General features: G+C 42.7%; 1 long non-coding RNA gene across 1 annotated transcript; it reads right to left on the bottom strand.

The window, feature by feature from the left end:
• Positions 1-390: 390 nt before the first annotated feature.
• LOC119386722 (uncharacterized) lies at positions 391-3,095 on the bottom strand. The gene is made up of 3 exons (XR_005182356.1): positions 3,042-3,095; positions 900-1,043; positions 391-459 (listed from the first exon to the last, which is right to left on the bottom strand). It is a non-coding gene; the product is annotated as an uncharacterized LOC119386722 (long non-coding RNA).
• Between the last annotated feature and the right edge of the window lie 3,235 nt (positions 3,096-6,330).

Raw genomic sequence — 6,330 nt, 5'->3', positions numbered from 1 at the left:
CAAATTAGCTGAAAACCAAGTACAAGCAGTTTCGTATTTATACTACTTGTACATTGTGTTGACACTGTAACACAGATATATATCTCGAGACTGGGACATGTTCTGGGATTGCAGCTGTAGTAATAATGCAGCATAAGATTACGTGAACTCACCGTGCTCTGCTCAAGCGGTAGTTAAACACTCTTTTGCTTGGGTCAAGTCCACGTCCCGGATAGGGCCTCAAAAAATCCGTTCTCAATTGGAACGCCTCGTCCCCAACGAACACACAAGGGGCTGGCAGTGTTGTGCTTGGAAGAGGGAGATCCCTCGGAAGCAGTAGCTCTCCTCGTTCAAGCTTCTTGCCAAACTTCGACTGTTCCAGCACACCTCCGTCACTTTGCTTCCCATAGGCCCCACATCAATCATAATAAATTTATAATTGCTGTCCACCACCGCCAGGAGAACAATGGAGTATGTGCCCTGCAATAAACAAGTTGTCGCAGGAATGTAGCAGAATGTGCAAGCAGATTGGTACTTTTTTCAGGTTTAGTGCTCTATAGCTGTTACAGCCCTTGTTCCAGGATCTCGACCATAAAGAATAACATTTTGCAGCTGTTTAAAACATCACATTAGTAGGATGTAGTGTTTCAAATGTTTTAAATACCTGTACATTACTTTCCGATTATGCCACGGGGTTGTTTTACCACTGTAAACACTTTGTTCTTGTGAAACTATACAGAACATCATTTTCACAGCATTGCGGACGAGTATTATACAACTAGCTGCCCTACCTAATAATGCAGATATGAGTACAATTTTGATAATCCTAAATAACAGTATTTGATATTACAACGTTCAAGGTATTTCGGGCTCACAAATGAATTTTGCAATCTTAAAACAGCACTGCAGGTTATACACACCTTGTAGTTGAAGAACATACTTCCAGAATTCTTCGGGCATTTTATCTGGACATGTTTACCATCCACGGCACCGAGGCAGTTGGGAAATTGCCACGCGCGGCCGAAACCCTCGGCAGCATGCAGCCATGTTTCCGTGGTAGGCTTCTGAATGTCAGAAAAAAAAGGATTGCTTAGATCACAAGGATGCCCCTACAGTGGTGGTTAGCATCGCACATCAGCAAAATTTAAACGCAGCAATGCACTTTTGATTTATTATGAGCATAAGGTCAATCATCTTTTTAACGGGACTGTGTACCGTCCGTTATCACCATTCTGTTTTTGTCGCCATATAAAGCATAGTGTAAACGCGAAAAGATAGACCGAGACAGAAAGGAACACAGCTTTCTTGACGTTTCGGCCCCCCATATGGGAGCATTGTTGACAATAAAAGCCACAAAGATGGCACAGCGTATTTAAGTACGCCTAAGTACGTGACATAAGCAGCGATAGTACATTGTCGGAAGCGTCCCATCACTCCTGTTCAGCGTGTGCGCAGTCGTCTGTATATGCAGGGATTCCAGGTGTAGGCATGATGCAAGCTTCTTTTCTTTGCCCAGAACACGTGCACTTGACCAGTCAATTTCGTGGCCTGTAGATTCGAGGCAACGTGCCGTTTTCTGACGTCATATTCATGTTGTTTGACTCTCTTCTTGAGGTCGCCGTGGAGGGGGGGGGGGGGGAGGTGCCATGATCTTCCTCACACAAGCTCTTTCACAGGAAGTTCTTGATAAAAATATCTCGTGTGAGTCGCGTATTTCATAAAAATGTCTTTACTGGATTGAAATCCTTGATCACTCGTATTTGAAGGAACAAGATCAAAAGGCATATCGTAGAGCACCGATTGTGTGAGAAATTGGTGTTAAAAAGCGTTGACACCAGGATAAAAAGCTAATTTTATGCGAACGGACTCATGAGTCGACTCGCTCAGACTCACTCACACTCAGATCGAGCCGTGAGTCTGAGTGAGTCCGGCTGAGTAATATTTTGGCGAGTCTGAGTCCGAGTGAGTCCGGTTGAGAAAAATTTTGGTGAGTCTGAGTCCGAGTGAGTCCGGTTGAGGAAAACTTTAGTGCGTCTGAATGAGCCCTAGGCGGAAAATACATTATTTGAGTGAGTCTGAGTGAGCTCCACATTTTTGCCGACCTATGTTCCCTCACTGAGGTAATGAATGTTTCATTGTTTGGGCGAAATGATAGTCTATAAACAAAACAGCATCACGACACAACAAGTGCATGCCCAAGGCAGGCCCCGCATTAGTTAGGCAGACGAACTCAAAGGCGGCGCCAGCAGCACCACTAGACGCTGTCTTTCAACACACACACACAAAAGGCAAAAGCTACTACTACTAGAGAAGCTGCCTAAAATGCGTAAAATGCAATTTCAAGTAGCACATTTGTTTTCAAGCAAACAAATATAAGTCTATCTGTATGGGTGTTTTAGCACCACCGATCCGCTGACCCACATCGTGGATGGGTGATACTAGCGGTAATTTTTTTCACCACTTTAAGAGACAAAGATATCTATCCTCGCTTACGGGACAAAAGCGCGCTTGTTGTCAAACAATCTTTTCATTTTCATCACAATCAAAAAAATCTTTCCGTGCGGTCGCAGGCCATCATTACATATTTTATTTGTGCCTGATTTGCCATGTTCCCGAAAAAAATATAGATTTTCTCAACTTTATTGAATTTTTCTCTCCCAAAAAACTCTAAAACAGTTGATACACATAAAAAGTCGTTATTTTTACAGTTACATCACTACATCAGATTGCCACGAATACAATTTCATTGAATGCATCCCATAAACGTCCTTTGAAAAGAAATTGTTCTTTGAAGCCCTCTTATCGCAGTCAGAGCGAAGCTACAAACTCTCATCAATAGGTGGCAAAAGGTGGGAAAGCAGAATGAGTTTTGAACTGCAATAAAAATGTGGAAATTTTTTTAGCCGTATTTATAATGATCGGAAAATCGCTGGTTGATTTCGCATGGAATGACCTTAGTGGAAGCCCAGACCAAGTGAGTGACCAAGAAGGCCAACTGTCTTAAGCACTCTACAGAATCATTAAGGATTATCTGTAACTAATTTGCCAGAAAGTATACTCACGGCCATGTACAGTGGCTGCAGCCTGTTCCAAAGGGCACGGCTTGTGACCTTCACTGCCATTCGTGCCGTGGATATGCCAACACGGAATGCTAGAGCAATATTCTGCATCAGGTCTCCAGACGACAGGTACCTGTAGCACAAAAATATTTATCAATAGTAAGAGCATGTAGCGGACACCTTGAAAACACTTTGGTTGAGAGACCAAGTGCTTTTCTTCTGTATTATAATTGGTCTGCTGATCAACTCGCATACACACAGGTAACAATGCATACATCAGGGTCAGAAGCAACATCAAGTTACGAAAAAAGCATCTACCTCACCATGGTTTCCATGTGCGGTGATGTGATTGACTGAAGCTATTTCGGCGCAACTTCTGGAGAAGCTAAAATCTCACTTTGGAGCAGCATAACTTTGGAGCAGTTATGCTGCTCCATAACTTTGGAGCTGCATACATGCGCACACTTACTGTAATTAATGCAATCAATCAAGTAAAAGACTTGCGTCCTGCAAAATCTTGTAGTTGCCGCAAGAGTTGCTTCTCTCTAACTGAACAACATTTCTCTAAAAGTTATGCATCCACAACTGTTGCAAGACTGCTTTACTGAAATTCATAATGTTATCCTGCAGTATGGTCTAGCAGCAGCATAAAAGTTTACATAATTCTTTGAGCCACATTGTGTCCTGACAGACCAAACATTCAAAGCACGATAGTGGCGCTTATCTTCAGCGATAATGTTGGCTTTGCATATGTATGCGTAATTGTACATTTGACATCAGTTACTGGTGCATATAGATTGTAGAAAATATGTACAGCTCTATCGTGTCATGCATGCAACCCTATTGGAATCGCCGATACGATTTGGAAAGTTTCCACACGTGGGAATATGTGTTGTGCCATGCCATAACAAGTACCATTTGTACGAAGAAGAGAAAAAGTACCCATATCACCATGTTACCTCAGTGTCATGGCCAATCGCTCAGCAGGGCTTATGGGCTCTCTCACGACGTGCTTTCTCTCAAGGTCTTGCTTCAAGAGACTTAAGAGAAAGTCGAACTGCTGCGGCATCATGCGGTAATACTTATGAAAGTATTCTACATCCCCTTGTCGCATTCTCTGCATCTGGGTAAAAAGAAATGCTTTTCAGCTATTGCAGAACATTTTCTCAAGCAAGTGAAGTTTCAAGGTCAATGAGACCAATTTCAAGAAAAGAAAATGCATTACACTTTTAAGACATACAAAATTGATTACAGTGAACCTTAATTTCTTCAGGTTACCCCTAAAAGCCCACGTGTTGAGGGTATCACATAGGGGGTGTCCAGTACAAATAAAGGCATGAACAAAATCCATATCTCCTAAGCCCTTAACCTATGTGTGCGTCAGACCTCCCCGGTGGATGAACTCGTCATGTATAGGTTGCATTGCCGAAGCTTTGTGACAAGTTTATGCTCACCTAGCCGGTGACCATTCGCTGGTCGAAACAGTGCCGCGGCCCTTATGGAAAATCATGCCCATTCTATGACACCGCAATCCACAATGGGACAGTTACACACTTGCTGTGGACTTGCCCAGATCTGCAATTAAGTCACTTCACCACCCCCGTGCAATAAGCCTCAGGCATGGCCGACCGCCCAAACTTGGTCTTTGGATCCATCAGCCCTGTTATTGTTCGCTGCTAGACTTTCTGCACGAGTCCAATTTGTTCATGTATTTTCTGACACCATATTTTATTATGCCTAACTGGAAACTATCGAAATAAAAAAAATTAGCAAGATACAAGAAATGAAAATAACTATTTACATGTTACATGAAAAACACACAAATGTAAATTAAGTGACTGCTTGGTGGCAGATATGGTGAAGCGCAGTCAAACGAAAGTACAAAGTTTGGTGATAAAGAAATTTGAGGAGCTATTCCACTCTGCAACGGTGGATGACACCTCTGTGCATAGGTCGGCAAACTCACTCATGAGTCGACTCACTCAGACTGAGCCGTGAGTCTGACTCCGAGTGGGGCCTAAGCACAAAATATATTTCTTGAGCGAGTCTGAGTGAGCTCCCATTTTTTTGCCGATCTATGCCGTGCTAAACACAAACCAGAATTTTGAACCACACCTATACACACACCTTGCAACTAAATCCAATATGTCTGTCCGGAAAGTCCTGTTTGAATTTCGCCTATGCTCCTCTAAACTTTTCCATTTGAGCAGCATGTGTCTTTATGCCGTGACATGCATCGTCTTGTCTGGCTTGCTGCATACAGTTGGCATTTTGTGTTACCTTCCTTATTTTCAGTGACCCAGTGGTGGGTAGTGTGTATTGCCCAATTTCTGTTGCACATACACGCGTTAGGGCTTTTTGCACACAAACAAAAGGACAAATACCCTAACCATGTACAGGTTGGCTGTAAAAAATAAAAGTACAAAGCCAAAGTAAAGTGAGCAGAACATACTCAATGGCAATATTAATCACAAGTGGTTGATTCGAAGATATCATAAACAGGGTCTTGAAATGTTCTCATGTTAGTGTCTGCAGCGATGTGTGGCGGCAACTAGTTCCAATGGTTTGATGTGCGCGGTATGAATAATTTGGCATCGTGCTTACAATGGCAAATTATCTCTTTACCATGCTAGGATGGTTTCGTCAACAAAAGATAGCGGCTGGTTGCAGGAAAAAGTCGTCACGGAGAGATGGGTGACGGTAGTTTATGAAACAGTTATGAGCGGTCAAGTATACGGCGCTATTTTTTAAAGCCCTGAGACTAGCGAAAGGTCAGTATTCTAAGTAGAAGTGATTAGCACGGTTTTGAAGGGCTTAGAAGTCATTAATAATATAGCTTTCATAATACCACCACTTTCGTTCACTGTGTCAGAAAATTACATAGTTATCACGCGATAACACGTCTATCTTCCTTTTTCGGTCACAGTAACAAAAAGAAATGCTACTTACCGTCGTAAAATACTCGCTTTCAGCGTGGCGCTTCATCCAAGACGGCCTCACCCACCACTGGCGCTTTTGTTCTCGTTGTATCTTTTGAATTAATAGAACCTTCTTTTTCAAGAGGAGCAGCCTTCTGCGGCGGTCAAGGTGCAGCATCGTGGAAATAGAGCACGTCGCTTCTTTGCTTGACGCCACACAGAACAACAAGCGTACTGTAAACAAGCAGCTGCCACTTTGACCGCCGTTGCCAACAGTTCGACATGCAGACTTCCAGTTTTGGATAATACTTATTTTGTGCTTGTTGAATATAGTTTATAACAATCGCACATAACAAGTTGTAACTGTAGTTGCT

The sequence above is a fragment of the Rhipicephalus sanguineus genome, chromosome 3, assembly GCF_013339695.2.
Source record: "Rhipicephalus sanguineus isolate Rsan-2018 chromosome 3, BIME_Rsan_1.4, whole genome shotgun sequence".
Lineage (NCBI taxonomy): Eukaryota > Metazoa > Arthropoda > Arachnida > Ixodida > Ixodidae > Rhipicephalus > Rhipicephalus sanguineus.
This window is presented reverse-complemented; position numbering and strand designations above follow the sequence as displayed.